The sequence below is a fragment of the Pholcus phalangioides genome, unplaced genomic scaffold, assembly GCF_987345545.1.
Source record: "Pholcus phalangioides strain wild (caught in Gottingen) unplaced genomic scaffold, Ppha-v1.0 ptg000039l_1, whole genome shotgun sequence".
Taxonomy (NCBI): domain Eukaryota; kingdom Metazoa; phylum Arthropoda; class Arachnida; order Araneae; family Pholcidae; genus Pholcus; species Pholcus phalangioides.
This window is the reverse complement of record NW_028301625.1, coordinates 31288693-31308791: the sequence shown is the minus strand read 5'-3', so window position 1 is coordinate 31308791 and position 20099 is coordinate 31288693. Positions and strand designations below refer to the sequence as shown.

Sequence of the window (20099 nt, the reverse complement as noted above, 5' to 3'; positions counted from 1 at the left end):
AAGTGACTCGTGGCATATTTTCAGATAACTAAAGTGATCCACGTCACAGTTCTGGATCACTTGGCCGCTGTGGTGGTCGAGTGGTTATAGTGACGGACTCGCGATGCGAGGATCCGGGTTCGAACCCCACAGTGGTGGTCGGCGGAAGTTGGTTTTCTGTGGTTCCCAACTTCAAGGCGCGAATGCGAGCCGATCTCCCCGTTAAAAAGTCTCGCCACAGAGAGCAACAGGCCTACAACGTTACAAATATTCAATCATTACACTTCACTCACAATTTGAAGTATAGATGGCAGCACTGAGATATCATACACAACACTGGCTACACACTCAGACTGTTAGGTGTACACACACACTCACTTTGTTCCAGACTCTGCCACGAAGCTGGGCTGAAAGAGATCTCGGCAACGGGATAAGTCCGGTGGCAGAGACCCCCGGCGTTCATTCATTCAGTTCTGGATCACTTAAGTGACGCAGTTCCAGTAAACTTAGGCGAACCACGGCACATTTCCAGACCACTGAAGTGATTGATCACTGGTGCAGTTCCACTTCATTTACGTGACCCGCGGCGCATTTCGAGATAACTTGAGTGACCCGCTGCTTATTTACAAATAATTTAAGGGAGCCACGGCATATTTTTATATCATTTAAGTGACCCCCGACGGCGCTGTTCTAGCTCACTCAAGTGGTGGGCGACACGTTTTCTAACCAATGAAGTGGCCTACTCTCTCTAAAAGGTTGAGGCGCCGATACGCTTATTTGTTGCATTTTCTTAGTTTCATAAAAGATCTGTTATTAAACTTTTATAGTGTAATCCCGGCCTTAGTGAGTCTCTGTATCATGAAATATAATCCTGACCAAATTTTGTAATTATAGCGTTAGTGGTTTCGGGTCGGCGTGATTTCTATACGTTACCTTTGAACCCCCCCCCCCCTTTATGGCCCCTTTTATGGGTCGAATTTCGAAAACCCCTTCTTAGTGAGTCTTTACATCAGCTTGGTGACGGATTCGGACGGTACATTTCCACACATGGGGAATTTGGTGACACTTCCGCAAAACATGGGCCCTTCTTGCCTTTCTGTTTTCGTTCCTGCCCTTCTTTTCTTCACCATAAATGTCCTGAAATTATGAGGGGGAAATTAAATGAGGGGGTTGTATCCACAGGAAATCATGCCACTGAAGTCATCTTTCATGCATATTCGTGATTGAAATCATGGTAAAGTGATAAAATTTATAAAATTTTATAAAATTTCAAATTTTTTTATAAATTTATAAAATTTTATTCTTATGATGTCAGTCTTTTAGTTTTGTTTGTGACTCCCTGAAAAAAAAGTCGAGCGCTATGAAACTTAAAAATCAACCCGCAATGTTATCTCAACTTCATTTTTTGGTCGGATTTGCAATATTTCACTAGCACCCTTGGTGAATCCAGAAATAATGTTTAGATACCTCTGTAATAAGTTCGAAGGCTCTAGATTGTATTTAGTCGATTTGGATTTGATCTCGATCGGAATTACTCAGTGAATGACAATCCAAGTATCAGAATGATAACTCATACTTTTTCAACTACAGTAATTGTTCATAGTTTTAAACAACTATACTTTAATATTGTCATTCTGCAGTAACATTTTCGTCTTCGAGGAAGAAAACATTCTTTCATAGGTGAATACAATATTATGTGTATGCTAAATATTCACTTCATTTCTTACCCTGATAGAAAAACACCAGATCACAACGCTTCCTTCTGAGACACACAGTAGATGCAGTAAAATTTGTTAAATTTTCTTTCTAGGCAGTGTACTACATGATATTAATTCTTCATTAAAACAATCGATAGCAATATTGGTTTTATTTGAATATAATTATGTGCGTGAAAAAATCTTTGAATATACTTATTTTAATTAAATTTTTATGTCAAAATGTATGTCGTGGACTTAACACAAACTAATAGCCCGATTAAATGAAGACAACAGAGTTGATAATTTTCTGTTATATATATCAAATTTACCGACATCAATTAGGAATTAATGGATAATCGTCGGTAGAGAGAGAAGTGATAAACACATAAAAAGTCATCAAATCCAAGGCGATAGGTGATTACATAATCACTGATTTACCACTTTTCCCGTAACATTTACCGGTAAAAAATAATTTGGAGTGAAATATTCCAAAAGCATTTGACATTCTAGTGATAAAAAAGTAGCTAAACTTTAACAATGTAATGTGGATACACACAGAGTTCCTATACAATTCCTATCTTCTTAAGGAAGGAAATAAAAGAAAGTAGGGTGTGTCTGTGTGTGAAAGAAAAAAAAGAAGAAATTTAAGAAAGAGCTTGGTGTACTTAAATGTCATCAAATTTCCCATGTGTGGAAGTGCACCGTGCGGATCTATTTATACACCCTTTACATCATGAAATGGAACTACTGATAAAATTTAATATTTATAACTTTAGCGGTTTCGGCTCGGCGTGGTTTCTGTTACATTTGAACCCCTTTTATGACCCCCCCTTAGGGATGGAATTTCGAAAAAAAACTGCTTAGTTAGTCTTTACGTCATGAAATTTCATAAGCATAACTTTAGTGGTTTCAGCCCGGCGTGATTTCTCTACGTTCCCTTTGAACCCTCTTGTGACCCTCTTAGGGGTCGAATTTCAAAAAATCCTTTCCAGGTGAGTATGTAAATCATGAAATGGAACCCATGCCAAAATTTCATATTTATAGCTTCAGCGGTTTCGGCTCGATAATATATCAGTCAGTCAGGACATGTTATTTTATATATATGGATTTGAGATAACTAAGCATCTATTTTGAAATACACCAATATTTACTTGCTGAAAATATAAATTAATTATTAACAACGCCAAAAAAGTTGTTTGGTACGATTACTTTTTTTAGTCTTTATTTATTTTTTTCCCCCATACCGTTTGACGCATCCGGTAAATGCATGCTTATAAATGTTTGTGTGTGTCTTTGAAAGCACAATAAAAAATTTGAATGGATTTCATCAAAATAGGAAGCGTAGGAAGTGGGGGAGGGACACACAAATATAGCTCGTTTCAGTTTTGCAGCTGTTTTTCAACATAGACATAAGATAAACTAGACTGCTCATCCTATTGTCTGGTTCCCTTCTTTTGAAGCACGCACCCCCAACGTGACCAGTTGAATAACAAGAGCATGGTATCCATAACTTGGCACGCTATCTTCGTACTTGGGGACACATTCCTTGTAATGCACGAAGGGTAGAGAAAATTTAAATTCGCGTTATTCGCGGTTTTATTTAAAATCGAAAACAAAGTCCATTTTATTACGCAAGCGCATTAAGTATACGGGGTGATATACTTTCATTGATGAAATTCCTAATCAAAATTAGTACAGTAATTCTATTTTTGTGTTAGAAATTTCTTATTTTCCACTTTTTTTTCGTAGTTAAATATGTAGTTCATAATATTGTACATGATTTTATAATAAATTTTTTTAGCATTCATTTTTGTGTTAAAAATTTATATTTAAGCTGGATTAATAAGAAATACATGAACATTTTCCATCATTGGAATTGATTAGAATTCCTTAAACCCAGACCGATCGTTCCCCCATCCTGCAGCAGGGCCCAAGGCAGAGATTTTTGTTGGGCCCTAATAGAGGGGTACGAAGGATCATCGACCTTCGGAGGGGGCACAAAAATTTTCTTTCCTAGAAATTTTAAGTTACCACCCTTCAAAAAGCATTTAAATTAACAGAAATTGGTTAAAATAACATAAAAAGTATTTTTATTCGATATTTTAATTTTTTTACCGAAATATACATTTTCTCTAAGTTTTTGTCGGCTAGGGAAGGGGGAAAGAAGCCTCTATGCTCCCACCCCTCATACGCCTCTGGGCCGTAGGCTACATATTTCACGAGCACCTGTATAGTGAATTTACATTTAAAAATATTTTAAAAAAATTGAGAATTGTTCCGGATCCCCGAGCCGGAGTCATGTCAGCCACACACCTTATGCGGGCCGTGGCCAGAACACCAAGGAAAAAAATCATAACTGGATGAGCCGCGGCTATAAATAAGAGCTAAAATTCACTTTTCTCATGGATATTCTATCCCCGAAATGTACACATCTGACAAATTACCCAAATATCGCCAACTTTGTGCCAAACATATTTCTCATTCGAAGACCGAAAATAATCAATTTCAAAAATGTTAATCGCAATATATTGATTAATTTTAAATTGATATACAATGACACAACAAAGATTATTATTTATCTAAATGACGTGTTTTAATGCATAAGCTAAAAAAGCTTTACCGGAAACGAAATTGTATATACAAATATTAATAAATTGTTGTAAGAAAATAAAAGGAAATTTTATTCACTTGTGAAAGGTAATTTTGCCATCTTTTATAAATGTTTCATTGCAACCTAAAGCACTGCGGGATTTCGGCATATCGACTCACGGTGTACATCACGTGTAGCAGCCAATTGGAATAACAGGCCGTTCAAGTATTACGTCAGCAGACTTTTAGCCATTTTGATCCGGGGGTGCCCTAAAACCGGTTTTCCAGCTACTCTTTTCGAAAAATCAAGTGACGTCACCCGATTCCTCACGCGACCGTCTCCTGTTGGAACACTGAGTAAAATTACTGTTTTTTGATAATTTTTTTTGCATAGTTCTAATTCACAAAACTCTATCATTTTTTCAGAGTAGATGCCACAAATACCGCTGATTATCAAAATATATTTTTTTTATTTTTTTGAAAGTTTTTTTATTTTTGACAGATTTATTTTCGACCCATGTATGCAATGTTAAATCAATGGGAAGTATGCACGTTTGTAAAATCAAAAAGGGAAACGGAAAGGGAATTATCAGAATGGGGAAAAAATTTTCATAGTTGTAAATATTATACACTTTTATAATTTATAAAGTTTGCTATTATAAACTTTCATATTATAAAGTTTGCCTTTTGATATTCAACGTTCAGTAGGAATGTATAAATTGGAATATAAGTTACGTTTTCATTTTTTTCTTTTATAACTTGGTCTCGATTGGTTCCATATCTCTTTATTTGCATACGCATGCCTGTACCAGTTTTTTTGGCTCTTCAGTTTATTTATAAATATATAAAAATATAAATTTTCTTGAATTTCAACCAAAGAAGCCAGATAAAAATCTCAGTCTGGGGGTCCTTTCAAAAATTAAGGCCCTCATATGTGTGTGTCTTTTAATAAATCGACATATTTTTCATCAATGGATTCAATAGAATTACAAGTTCTGACTTTTTGAAGTATGTAGTTAGCGTAAAATATTATACATAATCAATGCAGTAAAACCCATTTTTACGGGACCTAATATTTTGCGGCCCGGTGCGATCGCACCTTTCGCAGCTGCCCAATTCCGGCCCTGGGGGCAGGAAGTTGTGCACCCTAAGTTTAACCAAACGTATTAAAGCATTAAACGTAGTATTTGCATGTAGCAACATTCGCGTGCGTGAAGGGGGATGTAATACCACTCCTCCTAAAACCGAAATTATAGTGTTATTTTTATATAGTGTGAAAAAACGTAACCCCATGCCCGTCATTTGGTGGGTCCAGGGGAATCTTGCTCCCTTCCTCGGCTTTAAAAGATGCACTAGAAGCGATATATGTGTATACATACATTGACTATAAGTTCTTTGTCCCCCTCCCCCAGAAAATATTGAAATGACGGGCCTCCCACCCTCACCAGAAAAAAAATGAAACCCGACCCCAGCCCTTGGGAAAATCCTGCGTACGCCTATGTGTAGTAATAAGACGGTTTTCAATAAAAGTATCAGCAGAATATCAGAATATTTGCGGTACAAATAGCAATGGCATCTCAACATGATGTGGCTCACCATTTGGGAATCCTAGGGATTATATTGAAGACAGTGACGGGGCTAACATATCTCGCGGCACTGCCGTACTCGGAGGGAAGAGCATAGTCGTCCGAAGAGCATCTTGGGGCCCCGGGCAAATTGATTTTTTTAAGACCTCCCTACCTAACTAGAAATGATTACAGTGCCGCAACTAGATGATTGGTCAGTCGGGGCAAGCACGCATTTTAGTGACTCCTTTTAATATTGAAGGAGAGGTTAAAGGTTGAAATTTGCACCCCTTCTGGTTCAGCGCCCAGGGCACCAGACATGACTGCTCTCCCCTAGTTGCGGTCCCGTGATTGCTTATCAATTTTCATGCTTAATCTCGAACGATATCTTATTACCATGAGGGCCACCTCTGCGTGAGACCCCCGGGCTATGCATTAAGACTACACTAGGAAAAAGCGCGATTACTTTTTTTTAATGCAGTTAAAAAACGAAAACCCCTTGCTCCTGTTATTGCCCCTTACCCACGGTTCCGTGGCATCCTGTTTGGGAATAAATTTCACTACATTATAACTGTTTAAACAAGTTCAGGTGTAGGCGAGTTCAAAATAATAATAATACTAGTAATTAATAATAAATAACTGTTATTTTACCAAGAATTTTTTTTTAATTCAATCAAAATTATTAAACATTTTCAAAAATGTATCTAATATTTTTCTTTCCCTGTATGTTTTTTTCTCCGTAAAGACGCTTTCCTGATAATTTCCCTCTCATGGTTTCTAGAATTTCCCTCTTGTGGAAGAGAGAAGCTGCTCCCATTGACTTAACATTGCATACATGAGGTGGGAAAAAAATTCATTAAAATCAAATAAATTTTAAAAAATTAAAAAAAATATCTCGACAATAAGCGGTTTGTGTAGCATCCGCTCAAAAAAATGATGAAGTTCTGAGCATGAAAACTATGCGAAAAAATTCATGAAAAACCAACAATTTTACATTATGCTCCCGTTTGAGTGGATCACGTGAGGAATCGGGTGACGTCAAAACGAGTTTCATTCTGAAGCGCGCGCTTGCTGCGCGCCTAACCTTATATATTCTAGAAACCTTGATTTTGATCCCCTACCACCGTGTCAGCAAAATTTCGTCAGCTCTGCCTAAGACGCCTTCATATACTGTGTATTAAAGAGTTCTAGCTCTGCCCCATATCTCCTAACGCATATTAGGATCAGAGACGTACGCGGGGGAGGGGGCCATGGGAGCTCGTTCGACACATCCACGATCAAAAATTTATTTTTTCGATGCAAAAAATATTTTAAAAAAAATTAAAATTTAGGAAGAAAATACCTTTATATTTTGTTATAATCAATTTCTGCTAATTTCAATACTATTTGAAGGCTAAGCCAAATAGCCAAAATATATATGCCAAAATATATGCCAAATCCATGGCCCACGGAAAACATGTGGCCCGCCACCTCAAACCTAATTTTATAAAAATGAACTAAACGGCACATTAACAGATTGTTTAAGTGTCCCGTGGCACAATTCCAGAGCATTTAAGTGGCCATGGCACATTTTCAGATCACTCAAGTAGGCCCGTGACACATTCATAGATCAACCCGTGACACGGTCCCAGAACACTTAAGAGCTGTCCGTGGCGCATTTAGAGATCCCTTGAGAGATATGTGGCACAGTTTTAGACAACTGGACTGGCCACGTCGCAAAGTGGCAAACTTCGGGTTTTGGCAATAACATGAGGGGTTCACAACCATAGATCAAGTCCATTTATCTTTATTACGGATAATAACAACCTTAAACACTTTGAAGTTTTTGTAAAAGCAGGGCACTAAAAAATGGTAGTTTTAACTGCACTTTGACATATTTAATTCCTTCACATCACTTGAACTGAATTAATTCTCTATCAAATATATATACTTTAAGCTGTTATTATCCATAATAAAGATAAATGGACTTGGTCTACTATGGTTTTGTGAATCCCTCATATATACTTTTAACGTATAGAGGAATCACGAACATACTTGTCTACCACAGCGGTTCTCAACCGGTGCTCGAGGAAAAAAAACCAGTAAATTTGGAAAAAATAATTATAAATATTTTTGAATAATCAAGTTAGTAACTTTGATGAATAAATAAAAAATAGGCCTACGAGGCTCCACCTTGAAATAATATACCAGAAAAAGCTCCCTGGGTCGAAAAAGGTTAAGAACCGCTGGTCTTTTATGTTCATGTATGAAGGGCCGCAACTGCGGGGGTGTAGGCTGATCTGGTGCCCTGTGAGCCGGACCAGAGGGGGCGCAAATTTCCTCCTTTAACGTCTCCTTCAACATCACGGGGGGGGGGGGGGGCTCCCATTTGCGTGCTTGATCCTGCGGCTCTGAATGTATCTGAAAGTAAAATAAAAAATCAACGGGTATTACGTTTTTAGCGAAGTGTTTTACTTGGCGATTTTGCTGAAAGAACTTGTCGTCGCTTAGTTGGGAATACCTATTTTTTTTTCTTGGAAATATTTTGTATCAAGTTTGTGCATATGCCATTATCTTCGCCAAATATTCAGCCAGATATTTGCATACATATATATCGGAAAACAGAAATACCTTCGGGTTTCCTTCCTGTGAAAAACTTGAAACGGCAGCAAAACAACGCCTTAATATCTCTCGATTTGTCAATTTATTTTTCGTCTTTTTGAGTGAGTATGAAATTGTTTTTTGAGTTTTTTAAAATCCTATTTCAGTTATATATTTTTTAGTCAAGTAAGTGGAAAGTGTACTCATAAATACTATATATTTTTTAGAACGAACATCTAAGAACTTTTTGACTAAAGTGATTTTTAGAGGCTTGTGACGAAAAAGTTAGTTTTTGTTTAAAAAAACACAATTTTGAAGAAATCGGCGATCGACTCCGGAGATAAAGGCAGGGCACAAATTGGACTGATACGATACGACTTGCAATTCGATATGAATCGGTAAAAAAATCTGAAATTTAACTAATCCGTGACAAATTGCAGGTTGTGTGTATCGCTAATCGTATCGGTCCAGTGTTTACCTGGCCTTAACAGGTGCAGTTTTAAATGTCAGTTAATTAAATTGCATTTGAACTGATCGGAATTAATTCTGAGCAGTCGGCAAACATTTTCTAACAAATATTTGTTCGCAGAATGTAAAAAAAAAACCATATTCACCAGTTAAATTTTATAATGGAAAGAGATGCGTCACATACGTTAAGCACAAAAATATATCAGTGATTTTCACACTGCTGTGCGGTAATCGTTCTGATAAACTGGATAAATTCGAGAATTTGATCCTTGATTTAAAATTGAATGTCGATGTTACTAGTACATATGTTTTGCAGCGATTTTAACTCCTACAAATGCTGAATTTTATTTTTCAAGAAATTGGCCACAAATAAGCTTCTTGTTTACAACAGTAGCTCTTCCTCTTTGAATCATACTAACCAATATTTCTAATCAACTAAGGCTGGTATTACACTATAAAAATTTGATAAAACTTCTTTCTAAAGGATGTTCTTTTATAAAACTTGAAAAATGCACCCAATACGTGCATCAGTTATAGTCGAACGAATGTAACCGATACATTTATTGGTTGTATTTTTCAAGTTTTATAAATGAACTATTATGAAACTTTTACAATGTAATCAAGGACTAAGCAGAATGCTATGGCCGAGATTGCAAAAGCTTGATAAATCATCTATTACAAAACTTGAGAAAAACCACCAATAATTCTGTTCATTTGCTCGCATGCAATCAATTAGCTGATTGGTTGCTTTTTCAAGTTTTATAAAAGAATTTTTATACAACTTTTGTAGTGTAATACCAGCATAAAGAAGGGATCACACTATAAAAGTCTGATAAAAGTTTTTGTTATAAAACTTGAAAAATGCAACCAATAAGCGTATCGGTTAGATTGGAGCGAATATAACCAATAGGCTTATTGGTTTTCAAGCTTTGTAAAATATCTTTTATCAAGCTTTTACAGTGTAAATCTGGCCTAAGGGTACAAGCATGATGCAAGCAGGTTTCCAATTCTACGCCATTAGATTGGTTAAAAAACTTGAAATTCAGCTTTCCTACTAATCAATAACCTCACCGACTTGCAAAATTGGAAACCAGCCTGCACTATGTTTTTAACCTAATTCCGGGGACCTACCATTTATTGCAGATTCCAAACGGGAGCTTTTTTTTTTATAGTGACCGAGAGGTTAGTGTTCTAACCCCTCGTGTGGGACTCCCTGTTGCAGCAATCTCTTTTTGTGGTCATATTGCCGTTTCTGTTGTACCTTTTGCGTCAGGAAAATTTTCTGACAAGGACAAACTGGGTATCAAACTTGCAACACCTCTAAACAGCCTTTGGTAGTTTAGGCAAGTGTCTTATCGAAATGGGCTGCAACACCCATTTTGTAAAAGTGCTTTTATAAAACTTGAAAATACAACCAATAAAGCTGATTGGTTACACTCCAGCAAATGCAACCAATAATCACATCGGTTACATTCCAGCGCATAGAAGTGAATTTGGCAAAATTCTTCAACTGTCTTCAACATATGGTGTTCCTACAATTTCTTTTATATATACAGACACACGCAGTATATAAAAGACTTTCAAACTGTGCAGGACCATCTTAAGAGTATCATGGGGCAAGTGATTTTCCAGAGGCCCTACCTGCAAATTTAAATGCTTTTTCTGAAATTTCCAGATCCCATATTTGTGAGGCCCCCTTCTCTTCCCTTGAGGTCCATTGTGTTGATAATTTTAACCATTGTCCCCAAAAAAGAGCAGACACTCAAGATTAAAAAAAAAAATTTTACAGAAGACTGAAAGGTTTTCATTAGAAAGAAAAGAAGCCAAAAATTCTCTGTGAAGTCCATTGTCAAGGCAGACTGAAAGTTTTGAACTTTTGTAAGCTGTTATCACTGATCAATAATTTCTTTTAGCAAATTAAAATACAAGATGTCTCTGAAAACATTTACATTGCCACTGGGACTTTTTTTTATAAAATATAGGGTTACTAAGCTTCCTGTAACTCAGAGCAATATAAACATACGAGAAATGTCAGTCTGTGACAGTATAAGGGGGATCCTCATTGGAAAACACTTGTGTATATATATTCACCTGTATTTAAAGCATGTATTACTACTGTGAGAAACTTGTGTTGTGCATTCAAGAGCTTAGGGTAATGTGAACCTTCTCTTCCAGGGAGAAAAACTCGTTTCAAGGGTGTTTTTTTTTGTCATTGCTTTGCTACCTGGCTTTTTAATGTGTTAAGTTTGTTTTGTTTTTACACCTACACTTCAATTTTCTTTTAATTGAAAAAAATTAGAGCAATATTGGGTAAAACTAGTGATAGGACAAATTTTTAATTGGTCTATTTGACCAAAAATCAAATTATTCAATATATTGAATTGAAAAGTATTTCAAAATATTGTGTGGCGGTATAAAATTGAGGTAGCTATGAATATAAAAATATATATATAGGATGTCTCAATATAGGGACAAATATTTAGGGAACATAGATATCACATCTGAAAGAATGAAAATTACATACAAACATTTAACCAGAAATATCGCAGGAAAGTTGTTAGTAAAGACACAAGAAACTGAAATGACACAACATGGTGATTAGTGGGAAAACATTTATTGGACATAATTATTACAAATTGTGAATATACCTTTTTGAATACCCTATTAATCACACAAATTTGTGAATATTTTGTCTGTCAAAATAATAGTGTCGCAATACATGTCTTGATGAATTTGTTGAATGGCCTGTCCAGTGCCCTCAGTCATTTCATATACTAGGTGTATGTATGGCTGCCAGCTTAATGTTTGCATACTGATGCATGTTTTTCTTACAACAGCTTGAATGAGAACCAGAAATTTCCACTCTATTGCATTAATTAGTGCCATACATTGGCTTATGAAATTTTTGAATATGGATTCCCATGCAAATCTCATTCCTTTTAGATATCTTTCCTGAAATGTCTGTCCCACTATTACTGATATAACCTGTATAATAATGTGTTGGCTGTAACTTTGTACTGTGAAAACATTGAACTTTTCAGTACATTTTCTTTCAAAAACATTAACATATATATAGTTCCAATTTAGTTTTTAACTTCGTAAAGATTTGAAGTGGCCACCAGTGAAAAGCTGTTAACTCTGAACATAGGACTATTGTTAGAAATATCTTTCAAAAGGGGATAACTGCTTTTCAGGATGAGGGAAGACGAAGGTTTCAGCCTTGTCCCCAGTTTTAAAAAATCATGGTTAACTTTATTGTCAATATTTGAACCTAAAAGAAAAAATTATCCATAATTATAATAAATGTCAATATTCTATGAAATCATTCGCTCTCTCCTCCTTATCTCTAGTATAACAGATTAAATAGAGCTCAGACTGAAAGTACCATACATCATAAAATTGAATTTGTTTAATAAAATTGAAAAAAATCACTATGATTTGACAAGTGGCTGTTGGAAGAAATAAAACCTTTTATTCATAAGTTTTATTTTGTACTAAATCATTCTTTACAGTAGCTACAGCGTTCAGACATGGAATTTACAAAGAAAATAAATTAAATTTTACTGACAACAGATAAATCCTTTATACATATATATATCCCTTCTAACCTTGTGTGCAAGTCACAAATTGTTGACATAAAACATATATAACTATTTTCTACATATCTCCAAACTTTTTAATTTAGCACAGTGGTTCTCTTATTCACGCCATGAAAAACAATGTTCTCACAAACTGCTTGCAGGCACAATGAATTCAATCATTAAGATGTCTGCTGCAACTATTCAAAAGATATTTTTAAATCAAACACTGTCTTAATACTCTCCCTAATAATTTAACAGATAATTTATCAGTAACTTTGTATACCTGTCTTTATAGGAATAAAAAAAAAAAATATGGCAGTTGCATTTTTATTTGAAACAAGTAGAATTTATCAATATGTGATTAAAGGGAAAAAAATCTGAATAACCCTAATTTGGGAGCTAAGGTATTGTATGTTGTTACCACTTTTGAATTCAACATCTATAAAAAAATATGAAATAGTGCAGAGGGAGCTTATCTAACATGGGTAAAATAAATATGGGAGAATTTCTTCAGATGGATAAACAAATAAACTTGACTCTGCAGGAAAATAAATTTCTATGAATGAACTAACCCTTTGATTTCATAAATATGATTGACACATTTTTTTTACTTTTACCTGTCCTTAATTGGATGATGAATGAACTGGTTCTGGCAAGTGTGTATATTTTGCGCTCCTGAAAAACCTGATAACATTTTAACGAAACATTCAAGATTCAACTGATGGTTAACATTCTTGGTCTCTATAAAAGATTGCTATAGCAAGTCAGAGAATTCTAAGTACTCCTTGCTAATGTAACAATTATCATTTCATTAGGATAATTTTCTTCCATTACAAATCTGATTGAACATTTCTTAGCAAAACATTTGATGCTTTGTCAGCTGCATTCGAGAGAGTCATTTACATGTTTCACTATTATCCAGAGATCTAAAAGATAGTTAAGATGACAATGCCATGCCTTTGATTTGCAAGCATACTTTCAGGATTAAAATCAAACTTCGGGAAAATTTGACAGGTCAGTGATTTTTAAAATGAACTTTCTGTAATCAGGTTAAGTATGATTTGCATAAAAAGAATAAGATTCAAATTTTTGCATATAGGTAAATTAAATAATGCTTTGGTAGTTTTTTACGTGACAACAGAAATTAAAAAAAAATCCAAATTGTCAAATAACATTCATTAATGGCAACATTCAAAATTAAAATCCCAGAATAATATGCACAGAAATTCCATAATTCTGCTTGGGACATTTTACTGGCAAAACCATTGATCCTAGAGGCATACTCTCAATTAGGAAAAGTATCCAAATATAACGGTGGATACTTTTAGCTCTACAAAATGACACATCTGTAGAGCTCAGATGTCATTCATGTTGCAAGGGCTTGTATATTTATTAAAATATAAAAACTTTTTATACATGGACAGTCTCTTCAATTCAATTCATATTCTCTTAATTCATACAATTAGAAAGTTTACCCCGTCTCTCCTGAAGCCCACAAAAAAAGTTCCAAAGTGCAATAGTTGCCGAGATAGTGATACCTCGGCTAACGAATACCTTGACGTAAATTTTTTCCCGGCAAACGAAAATTTTTCAGTTGCCTCAGCTAACATTTTCCTTGATGTATGCACATGCTAATGTAAAAGTCATGTTGCAAGCTGAATTTTAGTGCTAACAATCAGAATTACTGCATTGAGCCCAATTAACTCATGTCCCCCCCCCCCTAATTCTCGGAGTTTTTAAACTGCATGTAAAATGAAAAGCTCCTTTTCAATGCATTGGTATTAGCTGAATCTGTTTTCAGACCAAGACTTCACATGAAACCGAAGTCTGGACATTCTAGGCGCTTTATCTCTTCCATCTACATGTATTATACACAGCAATGAGCTGATCAAATCAAATGGATGGGACACCTAAAAATTTGACTAGGTTGTGTGAATACCAGATTTATTAGACTAAATCTGATATTGGTTAAGTACATTAGTATAAAATAAAGAGATTCAGAGTATCTCGTCTTCCTGTAGATTCTCATTTATGCAATTCCGAAGCTCTTTATTTTAACTTTCAGTCAGTTTGTCTTTTTTTTATAGTGTTCTTTGGTGCTTTTAAAAATACTATCTTTAAATTTTGTGAAAGAATTAAATTTTTCATAGAAACCTAACCCAATTAGGCAACATGGTTTGACAAACTAACACGATTCCAGAATGAATCATCATTAACCAAAAGGTATCGCTGTATTTGAATTTTAAAAATCACTTCTAACTCGAGGAAAATAGTTTTTCATAAGTGTATGCTGTTTTTTCTCACATATTCTGAATTCAAATATCTTAGCAAATATTGCACTTCGAAACATGAATTTTTTTAGCTGGTCTCGGGAGAGACAAGGCGACAACTTTCTAATTGGTTTTTGAATACTGGGTGTTTGCATAAGAAGTTTTTATATTTTAATGATTATACAACCTATCGCAACATGAATAATGTATGAGTTTTGTACACTATTTGGATACTTTTTTTTAATTGGAAGTGTGCCTCTAAGATTAACGGTTTGCCAGTAAAATGCAGCAAGGAGAATTAAGGAAACTGATTATTTATACTGTGTGATTCCTTACTCTTTTCTTTTCATAAATCTATATAAGTAAGGTTTTTTTTTTTTTTATTCATCCAATATTGCTCATGATAACAATAACACAAAAAAAAAATTAAAGAGGTTATAGTGAATGATTCAAATTATATTTTATGAAATTTATATTTAAAAACTAAGTTTGTCATAGCATTAATAAGAAAATTCAAAAATTTTTTGATTCAGCTGCATCATTTTTAAACTACCTTACCTCTTCAGCACCAGTTTTCTAAAGGGAGTTCCACTCAATACATATATATTGATGCACCAAACATTTTGGGCACACTTAAGCTTTTTTTTTTATTTACACACGTATATTACAAATTTTACACAAACTGTACAGACTCGCCACATTGAGCATTTCGTGGTGATGGTACAAGGCATTTAACAGAAAATGATGTAGCTCAATTCCCATGGATAACTTGAATTGGTGATTGGGATAGTGTGTATAAAAACAATTAGGCAATAAATTTTTGAGCTTGCTATTACATTTAAGCTTTTCACATTCATTCTAATATAGGTTAAATGAGACTGAATAAACATAATTCTACCACTTTCAGTTCTGCTACACAAAGCTTAAATTTTGTATTTTAAACTTGTACTAGGTTCATTTCCATTAGGTATATAATTTTTATATTTTTGGTGGACATTTAAAAATAAGTTTCATTAAAAAAAAAATTTAGAAAGTTAATTTTTACTTAGCCCTCAAGACAAGGAACGAAATTCCAGAAAGTTGATTGTCAAAGCAAATGCTGAGAATACAACAACATTCCATAACTAAATCATATGTGGACAGGTGGGCTTTAAAAATGCAGGGCAGAATGAAATTTCAAAGTATAAATTGATCATTAATATATTGTCACCACCCATATCACCATTTTATAATTTTAATATATTATAAACAAAATCATAGCAAACTAGATTTAAAAAAAAAAAAATTACTAGGGAAAATATTGCATTTTTTATTTAAAAATATTTTTTGATGTCATGTATCTAACTACACTTAAAAAAAATGATATAATATGGACCTGCACAATTATATAAAACAATCATCTACAAGCCAAGCACTCTGCTATCTCTCACATAATATCCCAACCCATGAGGCAATAGCTTCTATTTTGATATCACAGATTTTATGCAAGTTTATTCAAATTTTGTAATCATTTCTGTACTATATAGAGAAGTTTCTGGGGGCTTTCTATAAGTAGTTTAAGTTCATTCAAATCTATCGGTTATCTGAAACAAGAAATAGCTTGAAATTTCATTGAATATTTTTTTCTAGAATCCATAAAAATAATTTAATCTGCATACACTACAGCTGGAGGTTCTATGTTTATATATCTCAATGGAGAAGCATATATCAAGTAAGATAATTGCTTGAAATATAATCTCTTCAAAATTTAATAAAGAAAATGCTTTGATACAAATTATTCCTGGACAACATCCCTAAGGCTTATATTTTACTTGTCCCCTTCACATAAAAACTTTTCACCATTCAAGCAAAAAGACTGTATAAATTTAGACATACACTGTACAATAACTATGGTCTTATTTACAAAACATAACTATACAGAAAAAAAGAACACGAATGCTACATCACAAATGATGTTAACATGAAATTTTCAATAGAAGAAAAGAGCAAATGATTTTAGTCAAATCAGGAGTTTGATCTGTTCCAGCTGCATAAATTGTCACCATTACCAGTAAAATATATTTTGGCAATAAGTTGTATCACACTGTAGTAAAAGGCACCAGTAGGCTCTTGCATTACTAAAGTCAAACAAAAACTACCAAATAAAATATGTTTGGACTTGGTATTGTCTTTTTATACCTAAAAGTTTTATTACTTAAATTGTTTTCTTGGCGCATCAACAATAATAACTAAAGAAATGCATTTGATATTCAATTGGTACATACTAAGTTAGGGTGAAATAGTAATTATAAACCAGGATTATTTTCAAAAGGAACATTTCTACAATTGCTAAATTTACAGTAAAGGTAAACTTACTCTTCCGGAATAGACTGCTTTAAAAAAGTGGGAAAATAACCCAATACAGGTAGCATATGGGAATGGTTAAAGAATATTTAAATACCATGTTTCTTGATCAACATTCAAAGGACTTATCTACATTTAAATTTTCAAAATGTTCAGTTGTGAAAAAAAAAAAAAATTAATGGAAATGTTACTTTTTTGATTCAAAATAGAGCTGGTCAGGTCTGAATAATTATAAATTTCTAAGCCACTCGTTGATTCCAGAAGTTTTCACTCGGCCAAGGAAGGTACTCTTACTGTCCTCTTGTAACAAACACTATTTTACGGTGGAACCTCCCATAACCAACATTCCGATTAGCTTACACCTCTACTAATGGACACTTTTTGCATTATATCAGGACTATATATTTTGCTATCTATTAATGGACACTCCTCATTAGAGGACAAAATTTTTGGTTCTATGTGTCTTATCAAAAAGTTCTACTGCAAAATGCAACTTGAAAATTGTGCAATTTCAAAAAAAATCTCAATGCAAGTAGGACAACTGTTATGTTCCTTTTGAATGAAAAATAATGAAGTGAATAAACAAGGTGGATATGTTTCCTTTTTGGTATGAAATGACTACCTTTTACATTGTTAATTTTTACAAAAAATATTTCAGTTTGATTGAACCCTGTTGCATAATCCAACAGAGCTTATCCCAAAGATTCAGAAACCAATGAAAAATGAATTATGGAAATGTTCCCTTTCAAAAATAAGCTCCTCAACCCAGCTGAGCTTTATAAAAATTTCAATTTATCCCCCACACACAGTTTCCAACCAAAAATTTTTCTCAACTTTCTTTGCAATATCCGTTTATTTTTGAAAATTTATATGCTTGAAATAATATCGGTAATAATCATACAAGAAATTTTCACTTCAGAGATTTAAGTTGCACTGTTTAATTTTTTCCTTTAACATATGGTATGTTATATCACCAAATTTATAACCTTTGTTTAGATATATCCAAACTATATCAATTTTTTTTAAATTAAGATATGGAAGGACATGCTCTGCACTTTGGATATTTTGAAATGTATTATGTCAATGTCATTATGTAAACACAAGAGTAAATAGGAGTACACCAAATTTTCTCGAGAGGGGGTTTCAGATTTGTTCTTTCTGAGGGAGGGGGGGGGGTGTTACGTTTTTCCCCTGCAAAATAAAACTATAGTCTTAGCTGGGGGGGGGTGGTGGTTTAGAACCTTAAAACCCCCTTTGTGTATGCCAATGCAAGAGTACATGTATAAGATCTATTTGAAGCTAATACCATACCAAATGATTGGCCACACAGATGCTTGACCTACTGGCAGGAATGCAACAGTTTGGTTTGAAAAAAAATTCATATTTTAATACAAAAATTGAGATTCAAAATGTAATTGAATATTGTAAAATATTGTTGTAAACGTTAAATCTTCGAAACTAAGTGTAATATGTTAGATATACTGCATATTTACTTTTTTCCATTAGATATAAGATGTTTAAATTTTTTACACGAAGCATGATTTTCAGATAATTTTTATTTTTTTAAGGTTTATTTCTGAACTGTCATTCATGGATGCAGATTTTATACGTCCATCAAATCTCTTGGAAGAACTAGATAAAAAAATTATGGTTTGGCTTAGAGATGGAAGAATGCTGATAGGAATTCTACGTAGTGTTGACCAATTTGCAAATCTGGTTATTCATGAAGCAATAGAAAGAATTCATGTTGGAAATCAATATGGTGACTTACAAAGAGGAATATTTGTAATTAGAGGGGAAAACGTAGCTCTTCTTGGAACAGTTAATGCAGAAAAAGAACCTCCTTTAAACTTGGAAAAAGTACCAGTTCCAGATATCCTGAAAGCTCAAGTAGCATTGCAAGACACAAAGACAGAAAAAGAAAAAATGAAAGCACGGTTTTTTAAAGCAAAGGGGTTATCTTATACTTCTGAAGATAGTTTGTTAGAACTTATTTAAACATAAAAGGGAGAAAAATAAAGGAAATATAATGAAAAATTGAAAGTGTATTGATTCCAAATTAGCACAAACTATATACATGTTTCTTTTTCCTGTCTAAGAAATTTCACAGCCATACTGTTTGTAGGCGGCTCGAGATAAAATCTCTACCCATACAAAATAGATTTTTGGCACTTTCTAACCACTTAGCTCTCAATTTATTCCCACTCCCACAAAAAAGTTGTCAAGCCTTCAAACCTTGAGTTTGACACCTTCCAGTACACAATATATTTTTCATAATCAATAAAAACTTGATATTTTCATCTCACATTTGCTACCCTCCTATGCGGCCACATGGCCCAAAGAGCTGTCCCTGTTATTAGCTAAATCAGAATTGCTCAAGAATTTAATTCATAGCAAAATTTGTATATACATAGGTGTAAATAGTTAAATTTTAAGGAACTAGGATACTACCCGATTCTATTATCCAATAAGGATAATGCCCAATACCAGTTCACATAAAGTAATTTAGTAGTCAACTAAATTTTGACTTGACTGAGTTCAAATGTGTATACAGTGCGAGTAGAATACAAAGTTTTTTAATTAAGTAGCATGTGCTCCAATAGGCATAGCCTTCTGAACTCGTCATATCTATTTCTGTTGACTGAATCCTGGCACACTTGTACAGGTTGAGGCATTGTTAAAAATATTTGTAATTAACTCTACTTTTGAGTGAAATATTTTTGGTCTTCAATTTATTTACTTTAATTAATCAAGTACTCAGGTTTTGGAACACCAAATTCATATTGAATTGATAAATTTGTATTCTTATGCATATGTTTTTTCTAACAATTACGATAATCTGTTACCCAACTGTGAAGAATATAATTTCACACATATAAAATTATATTTGTGATTATTTTTGTCACACACCACTGTCATTTTCTGCACACAAGGGCTAGGTGGACAGGGACCTACAATTTACTGCTTTTAAACTTGCCGAGAGATTGGTGTGCTAATCCCTCAGTGTTGGTATTCCTTGCAGTAATG

The 20099-nt window shown here is 33.9% G+C and overlaps 1 protein-coding gene and 1 pseudogene across 2 annotated transcripts in view; one reads left to right on the top strand and one right to left on the bottom strand.

Annotated features, from left to right (window-relative positions):
* Positions 1 to 8458: 8458 nt before the first annotated feature.
* Positions 8459 to 19209, top strand: LOC149065838 (U6 snRNA-associated Sm-like protein LSm1 pseudogene; annotated as a pseudogene). The gene is made up of 2 exons (XR_016195632.1): positions 8459 to 8532; positions 18641 to 19209. The product of XR_016195632.1 is annotated as a U6 snRNA-associated Sm-like protein LSm1 pseudogene (transcript).
* Positions 11477 to 20099, bottom strand: part of CenG1A (Centaurin gamma 1A) — a 248044-nt gene continuing 239421 nt past the window's right edge. Inside the window, exon 21 of the mRNA XM_089253933.1 lies at positions 11477 to 12149. The gene's annotated coding sequence lies outside the window, so the exon portion shown is untranslated. The remainder of the gene's footprint in view (positions 12150 to 20099) is intronic.